The 12,852-nt window shown below is 37.7% G+C and overlaps 1 pseudogene; it reads right to left on the bottom strand.

The window, feature by feature from the left end:
- Positions 1–9,835: 9,835 nt before the first annotated feature.
- Positions 9,836–12,615, bottom strand: LOC149544906 (uncharacterized; annotated as a pseudogene).
- Positions 12,616–12,852: the final 237 nt, after the last annotated feature.

Raw genomic sequence — 12,852 nt, forward strand, 5'->3', positions numbered from 1 at the left:
AACACCACAAAAACACCCATAAACTATCTCAGAAGTTTAATCATGACCCAATACATATATTCAGCTCTATTTTAACATCTTAAAGTCTGAAATACAGCAGCAACCCAAACTGATATGAAACACTCAACTGAAAACACAAAACTCAAACCAAAAACAACCCCGAAAACCCACAAATCGGCACTATTCAGCACAAAGGCAAACTCTGTATGAGCATGCACATGGAATGGCTTCAAAATCCTGTCCTTAGCCTTCCTAGAAACCTACAAACTCCCATTCTTGGGACTCCTTCTCCACAGGTTTGGCAGCCTCTGAAGAACAACAAGAAAATTAGAAAAAATCAAGTTCTGGAATGAGTCCAAAATGCCTCCAAACCCCTTTTAAAGAGGGCATAACCCTAACTCATGTCCAAGAGGGGTTTATAAAATATAATTTAATAATAATTTTTATTTATTAGTCCATTGGTTTCCAAAGATTAGCCCCTTTTTTTCGACTTCACCTTTTTGGAGCCTGCCTGCCTTAGCAATGTTTATTATTATTTTTAATTATTTGAATAGGGGACATGACAAGTCCTCCCCTCCCAAATATTGCTTGTCCTCAAGCAATGAAGGTTGGAATTCTCAAGAATATGTGCTCCTTCCCAAGTTGCATCCTCTAGTGGTAATCCTTTCCATTTGACCAAATGCTCTATGACGCTCCTATTTCTCAACCTTTTCTCTCTTGTATCCAAAATCTCTTCTGGTATCAAAACTAATTTCCCTTCATCATCAAGAGGTGGTAATTCTGTAGATACTATGGTTTTCTGGCCTATAACCTTCTTTAAGCAATATACATGAAAAATATTATGTATTTTGCTGTTTGGTGGGAGCTCCAATTCATAAGCTACCTTTCCTACCTTCTTGATGATTTTATAAGGCCCATAGAACCTTGGCTTGAGTTTCTCTGCCCCACTCCTCTTCAAGGTGCTTTGCTTATATGGTTGCAACCTAACAAATACCAAATCTCCCACCTCAAAAGATCTTTCAATCCTTTTTCTGTTAGCATATATCTTTTGTTGGTTCTGTGCATGTTGTAGATTATCCTTGAGGGACCTTATTATGTCTTGGCTTTGCTTGATGAAATCACTTGCTGCAGGTACTCTGCTATCAAAAAGTATTAGATCAACAAAGGAAAGGGAATCATAACCATAAAGAGCATGAAAAGGAGGCATACCAATAGACATGTGATGAGATTTATTGTAACAATACTCCCCTAGGTGTAACCATTTCACCCAAGCATGTTGTTGATTTGAAACATAGTTCCTCAAATATCCCTCTATCCATTTATTAACTATCTCTATTTGTCCATTTGTTTGAGGGTGATAGCTAGTACTGGGAGTGAGTTCAGTTCCTTCCAAATGAAAGAGCTCCTTCCAAAAAGAGCTGAGGAATCTACTGTCCTGGTCACTAACAATTTTTCTAGGAAAACCATGTAATCTAAAAATTTCCTTGAAGAAAAATTTGGCCACTTGTGATGCCTTGAAATCAGATGTGATAGGAAAGAAATGTGCATACTTAGTTAGCCTATCTACCACCACATATATGCAATCCTTACCTTGAACCTTGGGCAACCCAGTGATGAAATCCATGGAAATACTTTCCCATTTTTGTTCGGGAATAGGAAGTGGCAGCAACAACCCTGCAGGAAAATTTTGCTCACTCTTGCTTTGTTGGCATACCATACATTCCTTAATGTGTTTAAGGACATCCTCCTTCATACCCTTCCATGAAAACTGCTCTCGAATTTGCCTGTATGTCTTGAAGTATCCCTGATGACCAGCCAAAGGTGTTTCATGAAAGGCCCTCAATATCCTCTCCTTAGTTTTTGAACCTGGCACTAAGAAGATCCTGTTCTTGTAATAAATCAATTCATCAACAACCTTGTACCTGTTATCATCCACTAACTTATCCAAAATCTTGGTGGAAAATGAATCTTTAGCATACTCTAAAATTATGGAGACTTTCCAATCAGCAGAGATAGATGATAAGGAACACAAAGTGGGCTTTCTTGAGAGAGCATCAGCAACCACATTATTCTTTCCTTTCATGTATTCAATATCAAAATCATAAGCTTGCAATTTTCTTACCCATTTTTGTTGACGATCATTCAAATCCCTTTGGTTCAAGAAGAACTTGAGGCTATTATGGTTTGTCTTTACAATGAATCTCCCACATACCAAATATTGTCTAAACTTATGAAGTGCATGCATGATTGCCAACATTTCCTTATCATAGATGGAGTAACCTTTCTCTGATTGATTTAATTTTCTACTCTCAAATTCTATTGGATGTCCCCTTTGAGTTAGGACAGCCCCTATACCTTCTCTAGAAGCATCACATTCAACAACAAAAGGTAAAGAGAAATCTGGAATTGCAAGCACAGGGCATGAACTCATTATCTCCTTAAGCTTATCAAATTTTTTTTGTGCCTCTTTTGTCCAAACAAAAGATCCTTTCTTTTTGTCAAATCAGTCAAGGGGGCAGCAAGCTGAGAAAATCCCTTGGCAAATCTCCTATGGTAGCTACACAACCTGAAGAAACCTCTCAACTGTGTAAGATTAGTGGGTGGAGGCCAATCCAAAATTGCCTGGATTTTTTGTTGATCAACTTGTACTCCTTTAGAGCTTATAATATATCCCAAATATAGGATCTCTGTCAAACCAAACTCACATTTAGATAGCTTAGCATAGAAGGATTTCTGCTCCAAGATTCCCAAAATAGTGTCTATGTGCTTTAGATGCTCTTCCCATGTTTTACTGTATATCAAGATATCATCGAAAAATACCAAAACAAATTTTTGAAGATGCTGACTAAATACCTTATTCATACAAGATTGGAATGTTGCAGGTGCATTAGTGAGTCCGAATGGCATAACAAGAAATTCAAAGTGCCCATAGTGACATCTGAAAGCAGTCTTTTCCACATCTTCACTCCTCATTCTGATTTGATGCTAGCCTGATCTTAAGTCAATTTTTGAGAAGTATTCAGCACCATGTACCTCTTCAATGAGTTCATCTATGCGTGGTATGGGATACCTATTTTTTATGGTCTTCTTGTTTAGAGCCCTGTAGTCTATACACATTCTCATTGTACCATCCTTTTTCTTGACAAGTACCACAGATGATGCAAATGGACTAGAGCTAGGCCTTATGAATCCCATGTCCAAGAGTTCTTTAATAGTTTTTTCAATTTCTTCCTTATAACCTCTTGGATGGCGGTATGGGGTTGTTATAACTAGTTTGGCACCCTATTCTAACTCTATAACATGCTCAAAACCTCTATCTGGTGGTAATCCTGGAGGCAAATCATTAAAAACTATACTATGCTTATCAATAATATTTTGAATTTCAAAATGGAAATTACCTTGATTCTTTGGAGAGCTTGTTGGTTAGATTATGACTCCTGTTGCCCATGTTACTTGTCCTCTTCGAAAAGTCCTCTCCATCCTCTTTGCAGAGACCGCCTTAGGTGCTCCATTCGATAACCCTCTCAATATGACTTCTTTCCCATTGGAATGAAATTTAAAATCCATAGTTTGATGGTTCATGTAATAGCCTCCGATAGAGTGCAACCATTGAACACCCAATACAAGATCTGTCTCCCCAATACCAACCACATAGAAGTCATCACATAACTCATAATCTCCTAAGGTCATCTTGAGTTGTTTCACCACCCGTGTGCAAGGCATAGTGAATCCATCAGCTACAGTAACATTGAATCCCTCAAAATCTTCTGCTTTAAGCCCTCTTTTCATGAAAAATCCCTCATCAATAAAATTGTGAGTTGCCCCACTATCAAGAAGAATGGTCAACCTTTGCCCTACTAGTACCCCTCGAATTCGGAAGGGATGGTATCTTGGGACTCCTGATAATGTTGCTAAAGTGCCATCCTTGCTGATTTCTTTTCCTTTCTCTTCTTCTACCTCCTCCTTAGTATCATGAAATTCCTCATGCTCATCTGAATCAGATTCAGAAGCAACTTCAATATAGTGCACTTGATCTTTCCCCAAACATCTGTGTCCTAGAACCCATGGTTCTCTACAAGTAAAACAAAGCTTTTTCCTTCATAATTCACTCCTAGTCTCTTCATCTACCTTCTTTTTTGCCACATTTGTCACATCTTTTGGTGGTAGTGTTGGGAAAGTCTTTTTCTGAAAATTTCCCTTATGTTGCCAAAGATTTGGGGGTTTTTGATTAGTGATTGATTTCATAGGCACGCAAGTTTCAAGTTGCAAGCTTCTTTTGATAGCTTCCTGTAAGGTTGAGGGTGAGAAAGCCTTAACCAAACCCTTAACAGAATCTTCTAAACCATCAAGAAAAAGATAAACTATCCTCTTTTCACTCATATCAGGTACCATAACAGCCACTTTTTGAAATTCTTCTATATACTCATTAACTGATTTGGTTTGCTTCAACTTTGACAATTCTTTAAAGTACTCTTCATCATCCTTTAGGTCAAATCTATCTATCACTCTTTGACTGAAATCTTCAAATGTAGTTACCTGATCGTGACCTTGAGTAGTCATTCCATGATACCACCAATCATAGGCTGCATCTTCCAAGTGTAGACTTGCAAATTGAATAGCATCACTCTCTTTCATGGGGTTAAGTGTGAAGAAAGTTTGTAATTTTTGTAGCCATGCTCTAGCTGAAATTTTATTTCTTCCATCAAAAGTAGGTGCTATAAACTTGCTTATTTTATTTTTGAGCTCTCTTCCACTTGTGTCATGCTCCCTCCTGTTCTCTTTCTTGGGCATCAAAGTGTTCATTATATCCACATATTCTCTAAAAGGAACTGAACTACAAAAGTCATCATCTAAACCATTATAAGTAGCTCTTAATGTAATCAAGTTACTTGTAACCTCTTCCACTAGATTAATGGTTGGATTTGGTACTGGTGACTCATCTGCAGGCAAGAAGATAGTTCTGGTTGATTTAGATGGTGTGGATCTCCCATTTCTTGGCTCCTCTGAAGTACTCCCTTTCTCATTAATAGATGCAATTCCTTGTAATTTTTCTGTCAATATTCACAAAGGCTCTCTAGTTTCTGCCAAACCATCCATTGTTTGCTTTTGAGTATTTTGGATGTCTTGGAAGAATTTCTTTTCCATCTCATCTGGATCAGCCATACTTTTTTCTTCCTTGGATTTTGTACTTTTGCTTTCAACTGGGGGTTTGATCAAAATTTCTTTATTCTTTTCTCGCTGCAAATATCTTTTTTCTCTTTCACTTAGTTGCATGCGATCATAAATTTTGACCTGAAACTAATTAGAAGCAACATGCAACCATAAAATATGACATGCAAGATCTGGGTAGTTGTCAAAACTGACATGCAAGATCTGGGTAGTTGTTAAAACTGACATGCAACTTCTACAAACCCTCAGGCTGGCAAGATCACGGCTCTGATACCACTAAAATGTCCCTTTACTGATTTTACATGCTATTTCTAGCCTCAAATCAGATCTTTAAAATCAAAAAACCAATATTACAAAGATCAACCAATTTCCCAATAAAACCCAAATCGGGTATGTCCAAATTAGTGCCAAAAAACTTCACAACTTCACAAATTACTAATAAATCTGAGAATGGACATTTTTACAGAAATTTTAGTAGCATAACAGCCTAAAAAATGACATTTCCATATTTGTATAGCCTTTACACAACAGCTCACAAATGTAGGACAAAACTATGCTCAATCGGGCTCCCGAAATTAACACACAATGCCCGGAAACACCACAAAAACACCCATAAACTATCTCAGAAGTTTAATCATGACCCAATACATATATTCAGCTCTATTTTAACATCTTAAAGTCTGAAATATAGCAGCAACCCAAACTGATATGAAACACTCAACTAAAAACACCAAACTCAAACCAAAAACAACCCCGAAAACCCACAAATCGGCACTATTCAGCACAAAGGAAAACTCTGTATGAGCATGCACATGGAATGGCTTCAAAATCCCATCCTTATCCTTCCTAGAAACCTACAAACTCCCATTCTTGGGTCTCCTTCTCCACAGGTTTGGCAGCCTCTGAAGAACAACAAGAAAATTAGCAAAAATCAAGTTCTGGAATGAGTCCAAAATGCCTCCAAACCCCTTTTAAAGAGGGCATAACCCTAACTCACGTCCAAGAGGGGTTAATAAAATATAATTTAATAATAATTTTTATTTATTAGTCCATTGGTTTCCAAAGATTAGCCCCTTTTTTTTGACTTCACCTTTTTGGAGCCTGCCTGCCTTAGCAAAGTTTATTATTATTTTTAATTATTTGAATAGGGGACATGACAAGAAGTCTTCGCCAGGGAGATCCCCTCTCTCCTTATTTTTTTATCATTATGGCTAAGGGACTTGGCAGACCTATCAAGTTTCATGTTTCCCAAAATCTAATTCAAGGATGACAATGGGGAAATGGTTTGCCCACTCTTTCCCACCTCTAGTTTGTTGATGATACGGCCCTTGCTGGGAGGGCTCAAATTCGGGAAGCTAAAGCCTTTCAGCTCACCTTGGATACTTATTTGGCTGCCTCTAGGTAGAAAATTAATGACCATGAGTCCTCTATTTTTTTCTTCAACACTCCTGAGCCTATCCAACAGAGGATTGCTAATATCCTGAGATTTCAGATTAAGTCTCTCCCTCTTACTTACTTGGGGGTCCCTATTGTGGTGAGTAGATAGCCTATGCTTTTCTAGCAAAGCTTTCTTGGAAAACTTCAACAAAAAGTCAATCATTGGACTCATAGGTGGCTATCTACTGCTGGCAGGGTGACACTCCTTCAATCAATCATTCAGGCCCTTCCCATATACAAAAGCATGGTTCAGGCTCCCCCAGTGTATTTTCTTAAGGAATTTGATGCTCTCTCTCACCAATTTCTTTAGAGTGGAAATTTGCAAAATACCAAATGGAGCCTCATCGATTGGGATACCATTTGCAAGCCAAAAAAGGAAGGAGGCCTTGGCCTTCATTTTGCTATCTTATGTAGTCAAGCTCTTGTTGCTAAGCTCTATTGGTGCTGGTGTTTTAGTTAGTCTCGTCTTTGGGCCCATATCTTGTCACACAAGTATTTACCTGGTGTTGAACCTTTAGATATTTCTAGGTTTTCTCTTGAGGGAAGAGGTTATATGGTGTGGAATACCCTTAAGATTGGTGCTCACTTGGTGAAGAGAAGTTTATTTTGGATCTATAACAGAGGCACTAAGGCTCTATTTTGGAGTGATTCTTGGAATGGGCATCCTCCTCTCCTATCCTCTCATCCACACTTGTAGTCTCTTTGTGATTTTTTCCTTTCTGTTGGATGGAATAAGGTGGTTCATTATAAGGAGGCTTATAATCTGGGCCTTGGTGTGGGTTACAAATGGAAGAATTCTTCAGATTGGCCACTGGGTGGGTCTTTGGGAGATCGGTTGGAACTATCTTAGATATTGGCTTCTAGGGAGTGCAACTCTCTACAGTAGCCTAATGTTTTGGCTTAGAGAGGTGCTTCTTCGGGTAAGTATTATGTTTCTTCAGGGTACCTTTCATTAACAAAGCAACTTTTTGGCGAGGTGGAGATCTCTTGGTGGAAGAAAGTTTGGAATACTTTTTCATGGCCTAAGTGTAACTTTTTCCTCTGGATTCTATTTTACAATTGTTGTCTTACTTGGGAGAATCTCTACAATTGAGGCTTCCAGGGGCCTTCCATCTATGTTTTATGTCGCAAAAGTGAAGAGATGATTTCTCACCTTTTTTTCCAGTGCCCCTTTTCCAAATAGATTTGGCACTTCTGGTGGAGTGTGTGGGGATGCACATGCTAGCATGTTTCCTCTTTGTCTGAATTCTGGGACCATTTGGGCCATCCCCCTTCCAAGACTTATTTTCTTCAGGTTGCTTGGACTATTGGCCCTTCCTTTATTTTATGGCATGTTTGACTTGAGAGGAATAGGAGGATCTTTCATGATGTGCAACTCGAGATCAGGCACCTATGGGGGAAAATTATTAATTCTCTTCATGAAATACTCCTAGCTAAATGTGACATTGGTGGAGGTTTAGATCCTAGAGATGTTGGTATTTACTCATGCCTTTCCTTTCCTCTTCAAGGTAGCTCTCCCTCGGTCCCCCACAACTGCTTTGGGAATAGAGTTAGGCAACACTCTCAACATGTTAACCATGAGGGGCATTGGTCTACTCCTAAGGTAGGCATTCTTAAGATCAACATTGATGGCTCTTCTTGGGGAAATCCTGGTCTGGTTGGTATTGGGGGAGTTGGACGTGATAGTTCTAGTGATATTTAGTTTCTATTTTCTATATAAAAGGGCCACCATACTAATAACCTCATGGAAGCCACGGCTATCCTGGTTGTAGTGGAACAATGTTGTCAATATGGTTGGAAAAGAATTATTTGTGAGATTTATTTGCAAGTGGTTGTGAATTTATTGAATAGTAAGAACCTTGTGCATGTGGATTGGCATTTGGCTCTGGTTATTTAGCAGATCATTCAATTATGCACTTCTCTAGATTCTATGTCTTTTATGCATATCCCTTGTGAGTGGAATAGTGTGGCTGATTGTTTGGCTAAATGGGCCTCTGAGCATTGACTGGATTGGAACATTATTGATCATACAATGCTTCCCCTTGATTTATCTCAGATGCTGGATCAACTTGTGGACTAGGATAAAGCTTTGTAGTTCTCTTTGGTTCTTGTATTGTTCTACTCTCTTTGGTATTCAATAAAAAATTTACACCTCTTTTAGTTAAAAATTTGAAAATGCTAAAGAATTAGAACATAAATTGTTGGAACATTGTAAAGGTGCAACATACTAAGGAAATGGAGCCATTAGGGTTTGAAGGATTTAGGATCCATTAGGTTAAGTGATTGTAAAGGACCATCTGCTGAGCAAGGGTAAAAATATGTGAGGAAACCAATAATTTTGATGTGCTAACATAGAATTTTCAAAAATGTGAGGAAACTAACAATTTTGATGTGCTAGCATAGAATTATATGCGAAATCAAGTAAGTCTAGGAAAAAAACCAATCACCATAATAGATTACATTACCTGTATAGTCATTTATTTATTTAGGTCACACTATTGCTGATTAATTGTACAAATTTTGACTACCATATATACCTGTAGATTTCAAATTCAATTTTTTCCTTTGTCTTGATTCAAGAAAATACTGTAAATTGTGGAAATATCAAATATGTTACTATTTCTCTATTGGAGACATGGGTAGAAGGCCAACGGCCCATGGAAATTGTAGTAGAGACCCATAAAAATCATAAATATTACAGACATGCCTTACAATCACTCACTGAATCTTCATCATTTGACAATTTTCGTGTTGCTATGTTTTTTGAACAAACTCGAGAATCTGTACAATTGTAACTAATTATTTAAAATTGTAACTAAATAATTTTCTTCAATTCAAAGCAAATCTAAATTGCTTCTACTAGTAGTCATTGGGAGTTTCCTTCTTTCTTCAGTAATTTTGTTATATTATGTGATGGATCACAGAGTGTGATTTGAAATATTGATATTAAAAAAATTCACACAATCTAATTCAAAAATTATAAAAGTATATTATAATGATCTCCATTTTTCTACAACAAACATAATATACAGCAATCATAAGAAGCAGAAAAGTGACAGTAGTAAGAAATTTGTATTGATTTCATGCACTCCCATTACAAACCATCGTCAACTATAAAAGCATAGCCCTGACACCATGTTGTAAACTATTTTAGTCAAATCAAAAAATTATCTTGGATTTAGTTCTTATAGTAGTTCTAAAATCTACAAAACAAGAAAACAAATAGATATATAAAAATATATATTTTAGAATAATCATTTGAAAACCTTAAAAAAAAATACAATACATTTTTATTGATTAGCATCAATAAAAATATGAACTTTCATATTGTCAAATTGTGAAGTTGAGGGAAAACAAATTTCAAGACCCAATCAACTCCCTTGAAGTACATATGTCCCCATTTCCTTTTCAATACAATAAGTAAAACCACTATTGCAAAACCTGCTCCGTAGGACAGTCCAACTCCAATCCAATACCACATGCTTTCTTCGCTCTCATTTTCTTCATTAATAAAAGTAGAAATAGGAGGACCTGGAACAAATTCTGGCCACTGACATTTCTTTGCAAGTGGGCATCCCCATAAATTTGGATTATTTAAATATGAAAAATTAGTGAATGTTGTCATGTGCCCTCCTTGTGGTATACTACCTGAAAGATTGTTGTTGGAAAAGTTGAGAGCTCCCAAATAACTCAAAGATCCAAGATTTGGAATAGGTCCTGAAAAGTTATTTCTTGAAAAGTCTAATGATTCCAACCAGCTCAATTGTACAATAGTATTTGGAATCATACCATTAAGATTGTTCATAGAAATATTGAGGGCCGTCAAGCCCTTCAAATTTCCCAAAGAAAAAGGAATATTCCCATTCAATTGATTGTTTGAGAGATCAATAGATGCCATATTGGAAAAGATATATGCATAGTCCTCATCTCTGCCTTTAGAATCCATTTTCAATCCATTTGTATACAAGGCATACATTTCTGGATATTCGTCAAAATCAGTTGGAATGGTATTTGGACCAATTGGAATCAAGCTAAATTCTTGGTGTGGTTCTACCATCGTTGCTTTTAAATTGAAAATGCCACGTGGCATAAACCCTGATAGCTGATTTGAGGACAGGTCCAAAATTTGAAGGAATTCTAGCCGCACAATTTCATCAGGAATACCACCTTCAAAATTATTCCTCCTCATTGCTAGCACTCTCAGCTCTAAAATATTTCCTATTGACTTTGGTATCCGACCTATCAACAAATTCTGGCCAACATCCAAAATAATCAATTGTGAACAGTTTGATATGGAGGGGGGGAATGATCCACTGACCTTGTTATTCTTTATCACTAGTGACTGAGATAGAGTTAGACTACCTAATTCGAATGGCATCCTTCCCGTCAAATTATTATCCCCCACATTGAAGACTTGAAGCTATGAACAATGGGCTATACTTGGAGGGATGATTCCATTCAAATGGTTATTTGCCAGATTTAATATTTCCAGTGCACAATCACTCTGCAGTGGAGGAATATTTCCCGTCATTGAATTGTTCTTGAGCAACAAAGTGCGCAGACCAGATGGCCAAGTTGATGGCATCTGTTCATCAAAGGCATTTTTCGACACATCCAAGACCGGCAAGTCATGCCAAGCTGAAGCATTTAACAAAAGGTGTCCTTGGAGATGATTTGTCATGAGATTGATGTAGGAAAGCCTTGTATCCAATAGCCATGTTGGAATTTCTCCAACAAGATTGTTGTCAGCTAATTCCAAGCTTTGAAGTGAGAACTGAGTAGATATCCAGGACGGAATTTGACCATCCATCTTGCACGATGTCAGAAATAAGCGATTCAACTGAAACAAGGGAATCCATGTGGGGCTGGAATTAAATACACAATTGGACAAACTCAAATACTCTAATTTGCTAAGGTTGTGAGCACCATTGAGATTGAGAGAGAGCGATTGAAGTAAAGAGGGTAGCTCTGGCAAAGAGTTCCTAAAACTGAGTGTGTTCCCCTGAACATTGAGTCATGTAAGGGAGGACGACTTTGAAAATGTTGAGGGAAGAGTTCCATTTAGCTGGTTGTCGGAAAGATCCAAGAAACTCAGTGAAGATAGATCTCCTAAGAACTCTGGAATACAACCACTCAACTGATTCCATGAAAGATCTAGGTATTGGAGAGAAGAGAGATTAAGGAGAGAAGGGGGAATGCTTCCTGTGAGTTGATTATGAGAAAGACCCAACACTGTGAGAGAAGACATTTGTCCAAAGGACAGTGGAATAATCCCACTCAACCTATTAACGGATAGATCTAATTCTGTGAGGGAAGACATGTTTCCAAAGGATAGTAGAATATTCCCACTCAAACTATTATCAGATAAATATAGTGCTGTGAGAGAAGACATGTTTCCAAAGGACAGTGGAATATTCCCACTCAAACTATTATCAAATAAATATAGTTTTGTGAGAGAAGACATGTTTCCAAAGGACAGTGGAATATTCCCACTCAAACTATTAGTAGCTAAATCTAGTAGTTTGAGAGAAGAGAGTTTGCCTAGGCAGTCAGGAATGGTACCTGTAAATCCACTGTCGCGGAGGTGTATGATTTCAAGAGAAGCGAGGGTGCAAAAGCTCTCGGATATGAAACTTCCACTGCCATCTAAGTAAATCTCAACACTGAGTACATGATGGGTGGTGTGACTGCAGGTAATGCCATCCCAGTGGCAGCAATTGACTCCCTCCTCCCACGATGTCAGATTGGTGTCGAAATAAGGGGAGTAATTGAGGGTTGTCTTGAATTGAAGGAGGGCTTGTCGCTCCCTATGAATACATCCGCTGCAGAAACACAGAAGAAACAGGGGAATGGTAACAAGAGCAAACAGAAATGAAAATGAATGGGCCATGATGATGATGAGAGTGAATTGGCAGGGTGAGGAGAGGGGAAGAGATTAAAAAGGAGGAGGGAGACCAACAATTTCGATGCACAACACAGAATTTTTGTAGAAACATTAGAAGTCAAGGCAGTCCGTGAAATACAAGTCTTCACCGTAAAAACATTAATTGTGAAAGTTGTGTGAAGTATGTGACAGGAGTACTGCAAATTATGGAAATATGTTACAAGTAGAAAAAAATGGCGAGTCTTGTATTGACTGGACTTGAACGATAAAAAAAGGATTGACCAGAAGTTAAAAGCATATGGTCTCCATAAAAGATTGTACAAGTTGAGTAGAATTTTCTTACACGTTTACACTTTTTTAAA

Source organism: Cupressus sempervirens, chromosome 8 (genome assembly GCF_028749045.1).
Source record: "Cupressus sempervirens isolate cs-2001-9-10 chromosome 8, ASM2874904v1, whole genome shotgun sequence".
NCBI classification, from domain to species: domain Eukaryota; kingdom Viridiplantae; phylum Streptophyta; class Pinopsida; order Cupressales; family Cupressaceae; genus Cupressus; species Cupressus sempervirens.